Genomic DNA, 19,298 nt, shown 5'->3' with positions numbered 1-19,298 from the left:
TATTGCCTGCATGTAGGTAAGTGCACCCGTGTTGTGCAGTGCCCATGGAGGCCAGAAGAAGCTGTTGTATCCCCTGGAACTGGAGTTACGGAGTTAGCTGCCATGTGGGTGCTGGGTTTTGAACCTGGGTCTTTTGAAAGAACAACCAGTGTTCTTAACTGCTGAGCCATCTCTCCAGCCGGTTTTAATTATTTTTAAAGCAGGAGGGATATGTATGTCTTTGGAGGAAATATTAGAAGAAAGGACATTGGTGAAACCCAGAAATTGCTAAGCATAAAACCAAGTGGTCTAGACAAAGATTTATTTATTTTAAAGTTTCGCCTTTAATTTAGAATATACTGTGTAGTGCCATAAAAAATTAAAAGATAAAGGAAAAAAATATGGTTCTCCCTGCAAAATGTAAAAGCATATTAGTTCATATAGTTTATTAAAATGTGTGCATAATTATGTTTGTATATACCTTTAAAATCAAACATCGGATTTTATGTAATCTTAGAACAAAAGTAGCTATGCTTTAAAATACAAAGTAGAGAGAAAGAAACCTATGTGTTCACCTTTGAGTCTCTGAAAATTGTGATTCAGACCTAAAGAGGATTAAGTATATAGATATTAATATGTCCATTGCTATGAATTTCTAAACAACAATGGTAACGTTATCCTGAATAAACCTGTCATTAGTACAAATAAGTAGCTCTTTAAAGACTCCATTGATGTCAGAACTGAAATCTGTTTTTCTTCACCAGGCAAGTCTTTAATTATACAGAGTTTTAATTTGGTGAATCCTAGCATAGAAACAATATCCACCTGGAAGTTGCAGGCATTGTAAAAAGATGAAGCTCTGAGTTTGGAGATATGTAGAGGTTTCATTTGATTAGTAAGCTTTTAGAAACAATTGCAATGTTTTTTGATTTTATTATTTGAAACAAATAACTTTTATGTTAATATTTCCAACTGCGGTTCATAGATATGTAATACTACTAAAAGCTTGACAATTGGTAACTTTTATCTTGAAATGTTTTTAAAACAGATGCTCAGGTCTATCCACTCATGAGATAATACATGTTTAGGGAACTATGTACAAACTAACAAAAAAATTAGAAATAGAAAATGTGATTCAGCTCATTAATATAATCTTTTAACCAACCAAACAGTTTTTGTGAGAATGGGGTTCTCCTAAATGATAAATTTCTACTGTGGTATATAAAATAAATTGATTTTTAAAAATTTAGAAAAGTCAAATAACTGGAAAAATAACTGTAGCAATGCTAATAGTTGAAATCAAAGCTAACATACCATGTCAAGGATGTTTATATTGTTAACCTATTGTCAATGTGATATGGCACATGAAAGTACTTAAGTTTAATCTCGAAACAAGTACATGTAATAACTCACCTCCGGATAGGACAATTTTTCTATATAGGGAAACTTAGGTTGGAGTGACTGGTTAATTATACATACTCTAAGTCAAACAATTTTATTTTCCCCACACAGAAGCTATCAGTTTATTTTGCTTAAAACTTATAAATGCTTACTTTCTTGCCTGAGAATGGTTTATACCACTAAACATCAGAAGAGAGAAGAAAATGTAAAACTCACCGGTGGCGTCAGCTTTAGTTTTGAGCTGGTTCTCACACATTTTGACATAGCATGAAAAGCCTAACAGAAAAATATTACACTTTTCCCTTGAGGTCTGACGACTGTCCCTATGTTGTCCACAGCAGAATCCCAACAGACTGCATTAATGAGATTAAGTGAGAGAAGAGAGGCATCAACTGCTTTGTTTCATTAAGTAAGGGTGAGAGGCTTTCTCATTCTAGAAAAGCAGGTAGGAGAATATTGTTTTTTTCTTTTGATACGAAAAAGCACATTTACTAAATTGTAATCAGCAGTTTGAAACATCATTTCATCCTCCCTGATGGATTACACAGCTATGCATTGTTTCTGTACTCAAATTCCCTTTGTTTTCATTCTTTTGGAATTAGATCCAACGTGCATCTGACAAGTTACAAGAGCCACCCTGTGACTATTGAAGTCCAGTCCGGATTTCCTTCAGAATTACTTTCTGTTTAATTACTTAGTTTTTTTTTTTTTGGTTTTTTTTTTTTTTTTGAGTCAAAAAAATGTTTTTTTGTTCTCTCTCTCTCTCAATATATAAGGATTACATAAAAGGATCACTATTTTCCTGTTCTTCTCAATTTTGGACCACGACGATCTGTGAGGTAACCAATAGAACACACAAACATTTTTTTGTCAGTAGAATGTTTATTGCAGCAATATTAATAATAGTGAAGATACGTAACCAGCCTAGATGCCCATCAACAGATGAATGGATGAGGAAAATGCTGTACATATACAACAGAATATTTTTCTTTTTGAAAATCCTAAATAGTTTATTGGGCTTGTTAACAGAACATAGGGTAGGGGTTTATCTACAGAAGATTGGGCACCCCCCTCATTTACAGATGTGCTGGAAAGTCTGCACTCAAATATAGATCCTGTGACTTCCTGATAGCCAGACAAAATGGTGAGAGAGGTGCCTTATGGCATTCTTGGCTTGTATATCCTTAACTCTCCCCCACATGCAGCTAAGGCCAACTGATTGGGTGTGTGGGGGGGGTAACTGACTGGCCTCCTTGAAACCTTGATGAGTGTGGCAAGGAGGTGTGACTATAGTTTGCCAGCATAGTGGTTGGAGGCCACTTCCAGGTAACACTCCACCCCTTCCTCAGGTGCTTACATTTTTCCCATCAACTTCTTCCACAAAGGTCCCTGAGCCTTGGAGGGGGTGATAGGTGTGGGATGATCTTCCTCTCATTGTGGCAAGGCACTGAACTTTCAAGGTCTCTGTATCATGTTTTCCATGGGCTGTTGGCCCCATTTCAGTGGGATTCCATCTATTATAAGGATTTAGTGCTAGAATCCACAAATGAGGGAGAACATATGTCTTTTGTTTTTCTGAGTTTGTGTTATGAACACACAAACATTTTACAGCTGAAGAAAACATGTACGTCTTACAGCCCTGGCCACAGTACAGCCTTGTGTCAGGATAAGGACTTTTCATCACTCCTAAAGTCTAAATTGAGTCTATTCTTTTAGAGCAGCTCAGTGCTCCTTCTATAAAGTGAGACTGTTGAAAACACACAGAAAATCTGATCCTTAATTCTTGTCACTAGCAAGGATATAAAGTATATATATAGGCAGGAGAATCTTTGTAAGGTCAAGGTCAGCCTGACTGGCAGAGTGAGTTCCACAATGGTCTGGGTCTCAAAATAAATAAATAGATGAATAAACAGATTATAAATAGGTAGATAGACATAGATAGATTAAATGAAATAAAATAATAAAAGGGAATAATATTTGTAAAAATTGCTTTGACTTTCACAACAAAAATATGTCTGGGGTGACCAAAAATCACAAACCTTTCTCTTTACCCCTTACCACTTCTGGCAGCTCTCATTTTATTCCTGCTAATCATTCATTACAAAGTGTCTTGACCTTCTTCCACTCCGTCCTGGTCTTCTCTTTATGGCCAGCATGTAAACATTTCTTCATTTTTTCCTTTTGAGATATGGATTTACTCTACCTCAGTCTGGTTCAAACTCGAAATCCTCCTTCTATAGCCACCTGAGTGTTGGAATTAAATGTGTGCAGCATTGTGCTTGGCAGAATTCATTTTTGATGGGAGAAAGGGCAAGAGGTGGCCAGGTGGCTGATGGAAGCTAGGTTAGTCCATTCAGTGGTTATTGTATGAGATCACAGAGCTCAGTGGTTCTCAGTTTGGGAGGCTGATTGCAGTAAATGTATGTTACTTTTCTTATTGCTGAGACTAAATACCAGGTAAGAAGGACCATAAGGGAGGAAGAATTTATTTTGGCTCATGGTTTGAGGAGAATAGTCCTCCATGGGAGGAAGGCATAGTGGTGGGTGGATCCATGAGCAGGATGGTAAGGCAGCTGATTACTGGAATCCTAGCACACCAGGAAGCAGAGACAGGGCAGAAAGTGTGGCTAAGCTGTAAACTTCAAGGGCTACCTCTTCCTGTACACTTCTACACCTACACCTAATCTCTTAAAGGTTTTATAGCTTCCCAAAGCAATGTCATCAGCTGTTGACTAAGGGGTCAAATACATGGATTCATTAGGGATGTAGAGGAAATTCTACATCCAAATAGTACCATATACACTAGTAACCCAGAGAGCTGGAAAAAAAAAACACTGAGCCTCAGGAATTCCCATTAAATACTTCTTTTTGGTTTTTTATTTTGTTTTGTTTTGTCTTTTTTTGAGACAGGGTCTCTCTGTAGCCCCAGCTGGCCCGGAATTCTTTTATGTAGACGAGGCTGCCTCTGTCACACAAGTGCTGCAATTAAAGGTGTGCACCACTACGCTCAGTGCCATTAATTCCTTCTTAATATTTACTGATTTGTTTGGTGTTAGACCAGGGCATCTGGAGTCTGAAACATCTCTAAAGTGATTGCAGTGAGCAGTCAGGATTGAGCTCCCCCAGAATGTTCCTTATAATCACCAGAGTCATGTGTTACAGATTCCTGACTTCTTACCAACCGAAACCAAGAGAGAACCTGAAGAAAGACTGTAGTTTCATTTACTTCTCGTTACTTCTTTGTGTTAACTTTAAAAAAATCTGTAATATTAGAGGTCACACAGCTGAGAAATATATTATTAGATTTCTAGTAGCTTTCCTAGTAGATAAGACTGTTGATATATGGGATCAGGATGGTGACAGTTACGTACATTATTTTTCAGGGACTTGAGGGCTTCTTTCTTTGAAATCACTGACTCCTCACATGGATTCCTACAGGTGTCCAATGAGTATCCCTTGGTCATTAGAGAGCCCAAAGGCCCGCCCTTGGATCATGCTAATGACACCATTTTGTGAACACACGTCCTATGAAGAGCCATGAAGTTTGATTATGCATAAACAGACCACTGATGATGTTACCTGCAATCATCTTTCCCCATGTCTTAAATCAGCTGCATCTTTATCTCATAAACATCCAGAAACCCTCTCATCAGGGGAGTGAATCTGAGAGTTTGTCCCTTGTCTCTAGTCTTGGCCTCCTTGTGATGAATTACTGTCTTTTCTGTAAAACCTCTCATTTCAGTGTTGTCAGAATCATCAAGTCAAACTCCTAGCAGGGGCTTGGGAAGCAATAGCAGTAAGTATTTGGGAATTTATTATGATTAGAGAAATTTTGGAAAAACTAGAGGAAAGGAGCTCGGATAGGAGTTGTCACCTCTAGTTGTGAACTCTCGGGTAAGTTTCTTAAGTTTTCCTGAGCCTCAGGGTACATGTATTTCCTCTTCCCCCTTATTTTATTTATTTCTCGTTCTCTGAGAATTTCATAAACATATATAATGAATGTATGAAATTCTCATATACATATATAATGAAACATGATCATATACACCCCCATTTCTCCTGCACCCCCCATATCTCCCCTTAATACCTCCCCCTATTAACTTCATTTTTTTGATAACCACTATGTCCAATTAGTGCCGTCCATATGTGCATGGGTGTGGGGGCACTCAGTGGACAGGGAAACCTACCAGGGGCCACACTCAAAGAAGAATGATTTTCCTTTCTCTAGCACCTATCAATTGTCAATAGCTTCTCAGTAAGCATTAGGGCCTGGATATCATTTCCATCTTCTATGCAGGAAATTTGGCTGACTTGATCTTGTATAGGTCTTGTATCAGTAACCATAGCTGGCATGAGCTCCCAAGCACAATAGCGATGTAAAGGCCAAAAGACAGCACTTCACAGCCCTCCTCCCCATCCTGCAGCTCTTATATTCTTTCCACTTCCTTGATAGGAATGGGGTTTGAAAAAGTAGGGACTGGGGGCTGGGGGAGGGGTGGTGGGTAGGCTAGCCTAATTAAGGATATATAAAAATTCTATGGTATCCTTCTAGTTAGAAAACTAATTTCAAAATGTAACTTAAAAAATGAATTCAAATGGAGGTACTCTGCATGGATAGACAATGCCATTTCTAGAACACACAGGTTATTAAACAGAAATTGCAGTGTATGGCATGGGATACCCTCTTCTGAATTATTGGTCAGGGGGGCCATAGAGCTCTCCAAAATAATGCAGATTATTGCCATTTCCCTTTGTTACCCACCATAACAACATGGTAAGACCCTGCTGCTGAAGGTACCATGCACTTTGGCCACAGGACATAAAAAGTCTATCTCAAACTGACCAGGAAACTTCCTCCCTGCAGGGCTAGCTTTCATAGTGCCACAAGGTGCTTCACAAACTAGGGAAGAAAAGATATTAATGGTCTTACCCAGCTCTGGCCCCTGCATGCTACAGTGTTGCCTTGGCAGGCAAGATGTAACCACAGGTGCAATAGTGGCATGACTGTTATGGGTGTAACTAACTGCTTTTTGGTTAGATTTGAAATGTGCTCCACAGGAGAGAATTTCATGCCTTGTACTGAAACCCTGATCAAAAGCCAATGACTGTGGAAGTCAGAGGCTCTAGGGTAGAAGCTGTTATTTATATTTTGCTCATTGATCACGTTGTGAAATTGCATTCTAAATATTTATGTTTATACCCATAAACATGGGCTGTTCTCAGTGTGGGCCAGAGAATTTTCTTTAGGAAGTGAGCTGAAGTCAATGTAGAGATGTGTAATTAATTGGTCAAAGTGTTGAGTAGAAGAGCTTTTAACTACATATTTTGAAGCAAGATCAGAGCATGTTCACATAAGGAGTAAATGTGAAAGTGCTTAACACTGTCTGGAATGTAGTGAATATTCAGTAACTGTAACTTCAGATTGGATATAAATCTGCCTATTTTCTTATCTTATGGATGTGCATTTAGGGTGTTGATTGGTTGGTTATCATTCATGAATTCATGAATTAGATATTGGTTTATTAATTACTAGGCAATCAATGTATTTGTAACAGGCCCTGGGAAATAAATATGGTGATAAAGTTCACAGTCCAGCATATACTTAAGAACTATAGATTTAAGCCTGTCTAATTCCTTTGATTTCATTTTTAGTTTTCTGTATAACACTAAAATATTTCTCTTGGAAGACCTGTGGCTAATGAGGATAAGTAAAAAGGTGACTACTGAATTTTTTTAAAGAAAGTGAACAGATTTGGGAGAAATCCAATACTTTATATATTGTGTACATTATAGTTTAGTTATGGAGACATAATCTTCTTCCATGAATTATGTATCTGCATGCATATATGTGCATGCAGAAGTCAGAGGTTGATGTCAGGTGTCTTCCTCAATTGCTCTTCGCCTTATTTTTTGAGACAGGATCTTTCACTGAAATTGGATCTCATCTATCCCTTTCCCACCCCTCACAGTGTTCTGTTTTACAGACGCCTGGTGTTGCACCCAGCTTTTTATGTGGGTGGTCATGTTTATGTGGTAAGCAGTTAGTGACTGAGCCATCTTCCCAGATTCCACCCCACATGTAGCAAACTATTATTTATAGAGTATTAAATCCTAACTTGTTTGGAATAGAATTTATAGGCACCATTCATAAGGACTGAAAGTCAAATGTTAAGAGTAAACCTTGTAGCTCCCCATGCCTCTTGATCCTTAAGAGAAATCCAGCTTCTGCCCTGGTCACTCAGGCATTGGATACAAGCACCTCAGAATTGAGTTGTCAGCATTTTGTTGCACAGGGAATCATCCCTTTGATGATCAGTGCAAGAGCTCACATGTGAGGGGAGAATCCAGACCAATTTAGAAAAGAAGGAGAGAAATGGCATTTCTCTAAGATTATAGTTTCATTACATTGCTTTCCTTGCTAAAGCCATTTTGATGCTCTGGGGCCCCTCAGTTAAACACCTGCTCTTCTTTCACTAGGCTTTTCCTCACATGGACAGGCTGTCTTCAAGCCTTTGTCTGTGATCATTGTTTTCCCTGAACCATCTTTTTTTGGTTTACTTTTTGTTGCTGTGATAAACACCATAACTAAAGCAACTTGGGGAGGAAAACCAGGGCGGGAACTCAAGCAGGAGCTGATGCAGAAACCATGCAGGGACTGGGCTTACTGGCTTTCTCCCAGGCTCACATACCCATGCTCGCCTGCTTAGGTATGGTACTGCCCTCATCAATTAGGACTAAAAAATTCCCCACAGACATTCCCTTAGGCCAATCTGACAGAGGAAACTCCTCAACTGAGAGTCCCTCTTCCCAGGTGTGTCAAGTTGACAAGATTAGCCATCAAGTGTGGCAAACCCTTCATGTCTGCTATTTTCTGGCCTCTTCTCTCTGCTTCCTACACTGTTATGGCTTCTGTCCACTGTGCTCCAGTCACCCATATTTGCCACTTGGCTCAGCTCCCACCATCTCTGTCTGGTGTCCCCTGACCATCTGTGTACAGTGGGATCCCATGTCTCTACCACTCATTCAGTCCTGGAGTGTTTCATTAATCTTGTTTACATGCTTGTCTTTCACCTTGTGTGTAAGTACCTTAGGAATAAACCCCTCTTGTTATGTATCTCTCTGTATCTAGTAGAGTCTGGAGTCTGTGAATGAGCAGGAGTGTGCTTGCTCATTCACATATTGGGAATTGTATGTACTTCTCATAATCTGTCTCTATAACTTCCCCACTTCATGTTTGATATGGGAAGCTTATTTCTGTGCTTTCTTGCTACTGTGAAGTGGAAAAGGGCAGGTTAAGATCACAAAGTCTTGTCTCCTTTTATTTTTAAATATAATGGATTTCTAGGACAGTGAAACAAATTTCTCCTGGTTTCCTGTTTTTCCTTAATATACTGTTTGCCTTTCATCCTCTTTGTCTGATACTTAATTGCCACTTTAGATTGCCCTCTCTTTATTTAGATCTTTCTTCTGTCCTGTTGGTAGATTTCTCTAGTTAGGAGTGTTTTCATAAAAGGAGAGAGAAGTTGGGCTCCCCCTGCCCTTCAGAAACCAATATGGACTATCTCAGGTATAAAAGGTTAGGGTTAGGGTTAGAAAAAAAGTCTGCAAAACAGTCCATAAAACTCATGAATGAAACAAGGTAATTAATCTGCCAAAGGAAAAAGAGAAAAAAATACAGCTTCATTTTATTGGAAATTATTTCAGTTTAGGAAATTGTTCTCAAAATATGGTCTCTAGGCTGGCTATAGCAGCAACAGCAGCAGCACTCGGAATTCAATGGGAATGCAGATTCCTAGGCCCTGCTCCAAAGCTGCCGAATCAGACACCCTGGGGGTGGGACTCAGCCATCTGTGTTGTCATAAGCTCTCCAGATGGTTCTGATGCACGCTTATGTTTCAGAGCTACTGCTTTACAGAACAGGGGTTCCATTCAGAACGAGCTACATTTAATTCATAGCTCTGTCACACATTAGCTGTGTGGACTGGATAAGTTCTTTTATCTTCAGATGTCTCAGTGTCACCATCTGTAAAATGGTGATGTCACAGTCTGAATGTCTCAGTCTCCAAAATGCTTATGTTGAAATCCTGACTTCTAAGATGGTGGTATTAAAGAGCAGGTCTTTTGTGATGTGATTAGGTAATGAAGGCAGAGCCCTTAGGAGTGGGACTAGTGCCTGAAAAGGTGATCTTAGTGAGCTGCCTTCCCATCTCTACCATGTGAGGACATAGCACGAAGGCACCGACTACAGACTGGAGAGTGAGCTCCAGATACTGAATCTGCCAGCACTGCGGACCGAGTCTCTAGACTTGTAAGAAATACATTTTTGTTGTCTCCAGGCTACCCAGTCTGCTTCATTATAACAGCTCAAGTAGATAAGACAGGTGTGAGGACACCCACTTTTCTGATGGAGGTGTGGGAGAATTTAAATATGGTAATTTTTGTATCTGGAGCAGTCCTGGACGAATAATAAATCAGTCAATAACTGCATACCATTACTGTGATATTACTTGGAGGATAGAAAGTGTTCCATACTTTTAAAATATCTGCTATTTTTCTCTAAGTATTTCTTAAAACTTGCCTCACATTAAAAAATCACTTGGGGAGCTTAAAAAAAATATCTGATTCCCAAGAGCCTTATGCCAGACTAATTCAGTAAGAATTTTTGGAAGAATGTGTGACACCAGGCATTTTTATTTTATGAAACCTACCAAGACTATTCTCATGCAGTATAGCACACCGTTGTAATGAGTTATAATCACGTTTGCAGTGAGAAAGACTTGGGAGCTTAAATGTGGATAAGAACTACTCATCAGTCATGTGAGATGTTGTATTACAGGTTCCATGATTTTGCCCAAATTCCACAGTAAAGTGCAGAGAAATGCCAGAAGTTACATTCTAGAAGGCGCTTTTTCACATCTGCCATCGTTGATGCTTTGGGCTGGATTCCCCTGGGGAGAGATTTTGTGGATTTTAAATATCCTTTATTTCTATCTACTAGATTCTATTACCCTAATGCATTGGAAAAAGTCTTTTCTTAAGGTCTTTAGAAATTGTGTCTCCATTCATCAATTTATCCTCTGAATAGAGAATCAGATTGATTAAGTGCTCATAAAAGTTTCTCAGTATCTACAAAAAGGAATGGGTTAATCTATTTACAGTTTTATAAGTGCATCATTTGTGACAGTAAGCGCTTATTTTATATAATCCACTAAGAAATGCTAGCAGTTTAGTTTTAGTGGCATATCAAGTGATGATTATTGTATTAATCCAAAGCTATTATTCTGGTGGCTGAATTTGCAAATATTTTTAACTTTGATTCAGGCTCATATTATAAAATTAAACCTTTTCAGATTTCCCGGGATCTCCCCAACTGTTCTCCCCTTAGTTATATAAGCCACAGACTAGATAACAAAGGACTAGAGCTTTTGAATTGGACCACATTGGGAGTAAACCCCAAATTGAAACCACAGAGATTTTGAGTCCTGGTTTTTCATTTACTAACACATTCTTTGGCTTTCTTTCAACATTCCAGGAAAATTAACCTTAACAAAATTAACAAGAGGAACTCCACAATATCATTTAAAATGGTTTCTTTTATTTTGTGAACTCTCATATAGGATGCATAAGGCAGATGCTTGGGAACAATTACTTTTTATTTGTGTAAAAGTCTATTTTTTATGTTAAGCAAAAACTTTCTAATTGAGTAGCAATCCAAGCTTTTTAGGAATGAAGATCTGGAATCTTAGGAAATATCTAAATTAAAATAATTTCTTTCACTTGTTAAATGTTGATATGTGTTCATTTTGCAAATACTTGTTTGTTGACTGCACATTCCACTGACTGAGTTAAATACTTTGTTTCATGTAATTTGCTGATTATAACCTTACTGTGTAGGAAGAGAAACAGACTTCCCTGGTTCTTGTTTTTCATCTATCGGGTGACTTGACAGAACAGTCTGTCTCCCTATCGTACCCTCTAGCTGATCAATCAAGCTGTATTACTATGTTCTCTTACAGGCTGTGTGTCTGTAGCATGTTCACAAACGCTCTGTAATAAAAAAATGATTTTTATATTCTTTGGTTGAGTCTATCAGTGTGGTGAACTCCATAAGAAATGCTATGGTGGTAGTTTGCCATTGAGATCCCATTGAGGTACCCATGATGACTCCCAGAGCCCTATGGCTCTAGCTAGAAATTTGTCTTAGAGTCTTGCTGTAAAGTGTTTACAATGTATAGATGCATATAGATATGATTATACATGTATATGTGTATGCAAGCATTCTATAGTAGAAACACAGATACATGAATTATTGTTCTCCACTTGTTCTTGAATATGAGATATTCACTTACTTCTAATTCTGTGGAAGGTTTTCAGTGCTCCAGGAGTCTCAGATTGACATCAAAGAAGAAGCACATCTATCTGTAGTACCCCAGCATATGTTCTTTTTAGCAAGATATGTTTCTGATCTGGGCACCAATAGGAGCACTGACTGTCCCCACCGGTGAACCAAGACCATCAGATCCTCTTCAAGAACTCTAGCACACCAGGACAAGTAACTACCCCAGTATACATTTTATAAGGAGACTTGATCTTATGTAAAGCAGCAAGCATTGACATTATAACCCTCAATTCAGTGTTGAGTTTCAATTCTTCTAATCATGCTCATTCTGTCTTTCCAGGCTGAAGGTCATTCTTCTGAGTGGAGGAGACACTATTTGCCAAAGTGAGCAAAGGCATTGATAATATGAGTCACTCTCAGGAGATCTTAGCTTAGGAAGTTGATTTCAGGTGAGCTCCTTCAGGAACTCAAATGTGGTAGAGACTTGTCATCTGGTGCTATGGGCAACAGCAGTAAGTTTGTGTATTGCCAAATGTGTAACATCACAGGATGGGCTTTGATCGTCTAATCCAAGACACTTAGTAACCAGTTGTTGCACTGAGGCACTTTATTAATATACCCTTTTATAGGAACTTTGCTAATTTGACATTCTCTCACAAAAGCATTTCTACCTCAAGCGACATCTTCCATTGTGGTCATGAAAAAAAAAATAGCTTCTTCCTTTTTGAACATTAGTGATTTTTTTAAACACTAGATATTTGGGTTAGAGTCATTTCTTATCATTGCTTAGATTCTTTTTTCCCCTTTCTGAACTGAGACACCAAAAACATACTCTCATTTCCATGAGAACTAGGCAATCCTGTCAGAAAGAATTCAGGTGGAGTCATTAGCGCTAAACCAACTCAGCTTTGTTCTAAAACCAGCAAAAGCATTCTTTCTCATCTCATATCTTCTAAGGAACATATTCACCAAGAGACAGCTTAACAACCAGATACAGTAAATTTACTTAAAAATGTAGAAAAGTCCAAGAATAAGAGCATTATCTCAGTGTGCAACCCATGCTTGCATTAGCAGAAAGAAATGTGTCCCTCAAGTGTCTTACAAGGTAGAACTGAGCCTGGTTCTTTTCTCTCACTCGTCTAGGGACATCTTACAGGATCTTAGACCCAACCAAAATCCTGAATATTTTACTGAAGAGAGTGAGAAACAAATCAAGAATATAAAACCACATAAATCACGTTACCAAATTAAATGCAGAAATTTTTTTTTTCAAATTCAAAACCGAAGTTTACTCCAATCTAAAGTAGAAAGGAGAAAATTCAGAGAAGCGATCAAAGGGAAATATATTAAACCATTCACTGTCTTCATTTCCAGAACCCTCAACAGAACGAAGTAACGACTACAGCTCTTGTGGATTATGTTAGTCTCTTTAAATACATTACCTCATTTCTTCAACAACTCAACAGACATTTATATAGGTGAGTGATGTTTAGGAACAGTTCAAGAAAGATGTGCTTTCAATGTTTCTGTATTAAGTATTGCTTTTCTCTGTATTTGATGAAGTCTTAAAGAATTGTGTTTCCAAGTCCCATAATTTTTGAAGGGTTTGGTGACTCTCACACATCCTAGACAGCCTGCATATTGCACAAGCCCTTTCCTCTTTAGAGTAAGAAGCAAACGCTTTTTCCTAGACTAATTAAGGCTTGCTGTGATGGATAGACCCGTGATACTGCAGAAAGTAGTTGTCGAGGTTAGAAGTCTGCAGAATGCATCTCTGGATGCACCTGGTCCGTAGGAGGCTACTGACCAATAGCTCTGTGAGGTTTGGGTCTCTGTGGTTTGTTTACCATTCTCCTTACCATCATGAAACTGCTCTACCTGCCACAAATCTGTCTCCAAACGACAATTGTTGCTTGCTTTCTTTTGTACCTTCCAATCATGCACAATTGGATTGACCTTTCCCCTTCCTTCCTTCCTTCCTTCCTTCCTTCCTCCCTCCCTCCCTCCTTCCCTTCCCTTCCCCTTCCTTTCTTCCTTCCTTTCCCTCCCTCCCTCCTTTCTTTCTTTCTTCCTTTCTTTCTTTCTTTCCTTTCGCTCCCTCTTTCTCTCCTCCCTTTCTTTCCTTTTCAATGCTGAGGAATGAACCCAGGAACACTGAGCTACACCCTTAGTACGTATTTATTTATTTATTTATTTATTTATTCATTTATTATCTATTTTTAAGTCATGAGTCTCTAAGTCACCCAGGCCGTCTTGGAACTCACTATGTAGTTCAGGCTGACGTCAAACTCATGGTCCTCCTGCCTCAGCTTCTAGAGCACTGAGATTATGTTTACTTATTGCCACGAATACACTTGCAATCCTTGTTACTAAGTATTACTTCAGGACTGAATGGAAGGTTTACATTCTGGTCTAAAGAACAACAACAAAAAACACATGCTCATGATGATTTCTCTTTCATTTTATAGGGTTATAGGGTTTTGTACGAAACTTAGAGGCACACTTTATTTTATCACAAGAGAAAAAGATCTGAATGTGGACACAGTTCGGTGAGTGTGGCACTGTTTGTCCTTCACTGTCCCTCCTGTTTGTTTCTCATCCTTGGTACTCATTAGGTGTTCGGACTGCTGTCCTTAGCACTACTGAATGGTAAATTGAAGTTATTTTCAAACTGCTTAAAAAGCATTATTAAAACATAGCTGCTTTGAGGTCAACAAAGCCTGAGGTGTTTTCAGTGATAAATGTCATATCAACAACTTAGAAGACTTCTTCTCTTACCCTATTTAGACAATTCTTTTTCTCTTTTATTGTTTGCTGAGATACAAATTGCCCAGTAGAAGCAATTGGTATTTAACATCACCACATTTGCTAACAGATAATGATTGGATGATCTGGAGGAATAATGAATTATTGTCTAATGGTTAAAAATTAAGAATTATACCCTAACAGCTAAAGACTGGGGCATGAATGCCGCCGGGGCATTTCAACAAGTAAAGCACAGCGCCTATCTTCAACTCTGTGACAGAAACACTGCTAGAGTAGATAATCCAATTTGCCTGTGACCTTGCAACTAATGGGTCCAAGAATAGTTAGCACTTAGAATCTAAAAATTATCTTTGGTTTGCTGAAGGCAGCTGATGGGGTGATGTGGAACAGCCACTTTAGGTATGCTTCAGAAAAGTGCTTATTCTGGTTTTTTGAGGAATTTATATGGCCATGATGAGGAGTTTATATTTGCTTGGGTAGGAAAAATACAGGATCATTAGTATATTTTAATGCAGGCAAGAATTCAAGCAACATTCACTGAAAAATAAATCACTGTAAGGCTGAAGACACAATTTATCATTAGCTCATCCTGACTTACTTGAGATTCCAGATCATTAGTTCAGAAAAGCTAATAGAACCCTTTCAATCTTATCCTATGTAAATTAAACAGCATAATATTAGTGTTCTTGTTACTAAAGTGATACCACCCTACTTAGCTCTATTTACACACAAGGGGATACACTCTTAGCATAATGGTTAGGAAAATGATATTCAGCTTTTAAAAGGTTATTGCAACATGTTTAAGCAGGCAAAGACCTCACAGTCCTCCTGTTCCACCCATTCCCATTTACTAGGGATTTCTATCTCTGTGTTCACTGAAAAACAAGGCCAGGAACTGGATGTAGCCCAATGATAGCATTTGTCTAGTGTATGTGAAGCTCAGGGTTCTCTGCCCAGACTCCTGGGCTCCCCATGCCCCACCCCATCAAAGGAAATCAGGAGCAACACCTGTTCACCATTTTCTAAAATAGCCAATTTACAACGTATAGAATACAGTTTAATAATCCTACTAATTAACTAACCAGTGAACTGGTTCTTGTTTTTGGGCAATAAGGAAACCCAGCGGAAGTATGATTTGCATCTTATAAGATCCCAGTCAAGTGGATGACCTGGATGAATGTGACCGAAGGTCAAAAACCCTGGGAATCACTTGTTTGCAGCATGGGTCTTGGATCTATCTGTGTTGGTTGGCATTTTGATTAGTGCGTTTATGAGATAAATCTTTGGTACAGAGGATCAACTTCTTTATGTCAAAGTTTCTCCACCTATCAATTGGTATTCCTGCTTCAGAGGTTGCTGAAAGAATAAAGTGAAATCCTGTGGAAAGGTGTTTGGCCTGTGCCTGGCACATAGACAGACCATATGGTGGCCATTACTAAATGAGGCCCACGTCCCTCCTGCATCAGAAAAGAGGCACAACACTGGACATGCTGGGTGACTGTGTTTCTCTGAGCCCACTCAGGGCTGATGGTTGGGATGAGTATGTTTCGCGGCTTAATACTTGAAAGCTTACTTGCCAGATGATGCATGATTCAGAGCACTCCCAAGATCATGCTTTCCTTCCTCTAGAAAGAGCTCCATGCCAGTTCTTACTCCTTATAAAGCCATGAGAGTGAAAATAATACCTGCATACTAATTCATTAACAAGTTCTTATCAAATGTACACGTAAAGGGACTGGAGCTCACTGGTTAAGAGTGCTGACTGCTCTTGCAGAGGACCAGTGTCTGGTTCCCAGCACCTACATGGAAGCTAACAACCATCCATAACGCCAGTTCCAGGGGATTTGATGCCCTCTTCTGACCTCCATGGACACTGCAGGACATGGGTGCACTTACATCCAGTCAGGAAATACACTCATACACACAAAAAACAAAAATAGCAGATACAATATTTTTTAACACGTACACTTACTGCTTAAGTCTTTGCTTATTGACACCTTCTAATTATTTATCTACAAGTTCCCCTTTATTTTAGGAGATTATAAACATTCTTATACTAGTTATAACACCATTAAGAGCATAAGTAAGGATAGTTGATGTGGCGCTACTCTTTTAACTTGAAAATGTTTATCATCTGTAAAATGAAATCTTATGTAGTGGTGAATTTCTCAGCAAGTGGAAGGAAACATTAAATAACTAAATTTGGACAAAGAAATTGCTGACTAATTCAAGGTTGTAGACTTGGTTTTCCTTTATTCCTGTATGGCTCAGTTCTGACAAAAGAGCCAGTGGGTATAACTGTCTGCGAATCAGGTTAGAGGCAAAGGAGAAACTCCAGCTCTCATCATCTTGTGGATCCTACTGCCTTTGGTGTTTTGGAACCAATGGTTGAACTGAACCTTCTCAAACACAAGTTCAAGTTTTTTGTTACCACCAGAACTTTTACTTGAGCTGTGTGCTAGATAACTTCAGTTGTCAACTTGACACACCTGGGGAAAGGGAGCCTCAGTTGAGGTACTGTCTTTCTTAGATTGGCCTGAGCATGTCTGTGGGGCATTTTCTTGATTATTGAGTGATGTGGGTGGGCCCAGCCCACTGTGGGTGATGCCACCCATGGGCATGTGGTCCTGGGTTGTATAAGAAAGCAGGCTGGGCACAGGCCAGAGGAGCAAGCCAGTAAGCAGTGTTCCTCAGTGGTCTCTGATTCAGCCCCTGCCTCCAGGTTCCTGCTTGAGTTCCTGCCCTGACTTCCCTCAGTGGAGGACTGCATTGTAAGTTAAAATAAACCCTTTTTTCTTTAAGTAGGTTTTGGTCAGTGTTTTATCACAGTGTTTTATAGCAAGCTAACTAGGACAAGCTGTTTTTACTTAATGCAGCGTTCATCACTAACATTTATTCTTTGACACAATATTACAGTATCCATTCCTTTAGGCATCTTTTTTTGAAAATTATTGAATACTTGTAAGTCATATCCAGAGTTCAAAATAGTTTCTATAAACTTTTTTTGCATCTTATGATTTTATTTTGAGAAAAAGCACAAATTCTAAGCAAAAAGTTAAGATATCATAGAATGATGTCTTAACTTGCTTAGGGAAAGGATGGGGGTAAATTGCTTCCTAAGATTTAAAAAGTTTCCATAAGGACAGTGAGGAAGAATCCTTGATGGAGAGTTGGATGCCCCATCAGGAAATGGCAGGACTTTCATTCTACCATGATGGGCAAAACAAATATCCATTCACACATTTTAGAACTTAGATATGCATAAAATGTATCTGACATGATAAAAAAATGTTGATTCATGCTCGTTACCTCTGGGAATAGGACTAGGGTCATGAGGGGACTATTTACTTGAGAAGCTTTTGTACCAATAAAATATGGCCAATATAATATTCAAATATCCCATATCAAAAATTCAAAACTTAAGCAAAATAAAGCAATTGTTAAAAGACTGCTTTTAGTGATATATAATATTTCTTCATGTGACATGCTTAAAATCACTCAGATTTCCTCAAAAATGGGTACTTAGTTGTTTCTGAGATTCTTTCTGTTCTACATATTGCACATGTCTATTTGCTTCTATTTGTCCTAGAATAGTGAAGAAAAGAATACACTTATTTTAAAGGCGCTTTAAAACACTGGGCATCATATGAACATGCCCATCTCATTCTCATTGCTGACACTGAGCACTGCCACTTTCTATGAACAGCGGTTGCTGATGCTCTAGGTGAAGAGTAGGCTCTGGAAGTTGTAACAGCCTACCACAAGTTGGCTTCTGCCCGCCAAGGAGAATGAGTGTTTGGTTTTGGTATGTTTTGCATCTACATACTGCAAATTATGAAAGCATTAGTCCAGCAAAATTATAATTTAAAGAAGTACTCTGCTCAGCTCAGGTAAAAGTACTGTCTCAATTTTCCATGATCTGGTAAAATCTGAACCATTTCAGTTCTTTGGTGACTGAAGGGTGGTTTACTTGTTAATCCTGAGGACCTTCTTCTAATAAGCCAACATGCATATGTTCATCAAGGATTTCAGTGTACTACCGTCTCTAGCTCTGAAGTTTACTTTTTAGTCTCTTAATAACTAGATCCGAGTTGATCTCAGTAAGGAAGCTATTTGAAAATCAACATGAGACCTGGGCTTGGTTCAGGTCATGTTGGGATCAGCTATGGCTTAGAGGATGATCTGAAGGGATGTGTAATTTGACAGCCCATTAGTGATCCTTGGAGCATCTACTGCCCTCAGGACTCCTGAAGGTTTCCATGTATGTACTGGTTTTCAGTGAGAAAGCTCAGTGGTGAAAAAGGAGGTTTGCTTTATGACCTTCACCTATAGATAAATAATTGCTTCCATCATTTGATTAAGGACAACATTGTGCCTGAACACATCGTATTTCTGGTCTTTCCAATATCTGAATCTTTATTCTTTGATCATTTATTTTTATTTTTTAAAAAATTTATGTGTATGAGTGCTATGTCTGAATGTGTATAAGTGTACCTGTGTCATGCAGTGCCCAAGGAGGACAGAAGAAGGTGTTGGATCCCTTGGAACTGGAGTTGTGGATGGTTGTTAGCTACCATGTGGATGCTGGGATTTGAACCCAGGTCTTCTGTAAGAACAGACAGTGCTCTTAACTGCTGAGCCATCTCTCCAGCCCATTATCATTTATTTTTTTTAAGACAGTGCCATCTCTAAGACATCAAAGAATAGCCAGGCACAATGGTACACACCTGCAATCCCAGCCCTTAGGGGGGTTGAGGCAAGAGAATTATGAGTTTGTGGTCATTCTAGGATAGTGAGACACATCAAAAATCTT

At 38.7% G+C, this 19,298-nt stretch overlaps 1 protein-coding gene and 1 pseudogene across 1 annotated transcript in view; both read right to left on the bottom strand.

Annotated features, from left to right (window-relative positions):
- Positions 1-19,298, bottom strand: part of Rorb (RAR related orphan receptor B) — a 187,673-nt gene that overhangs the window by 65,856 nt on the left and 102,519 nt on the right. The window lies entirely within an intron of this gene.
- Positions 11,834-11,970, bottom strand: LOC115071129 (annotated as a pseudogene).

Source organism: Nannospalax galili, unplaced genomic scaffold (genome assembly GCF_000622305.1).
Source record: "Nannospalax galili isolate Female #2095 unplaced genomic scaffold, S.galili_v1.0 scaffold858, whole genome shotgun sequence".
Taxonomy (NCBI): Eukaryota; Metazoa; Chordata; class Mammalia; order Rodentia; family Spalacidae; genus Nannospalax; species Nannospalax galili.
The sequence above is the reverse complement of the archived record's forward strand: the minus strand, read 5'-3'. Positions and strand labels throughout refer to the sequence as shown.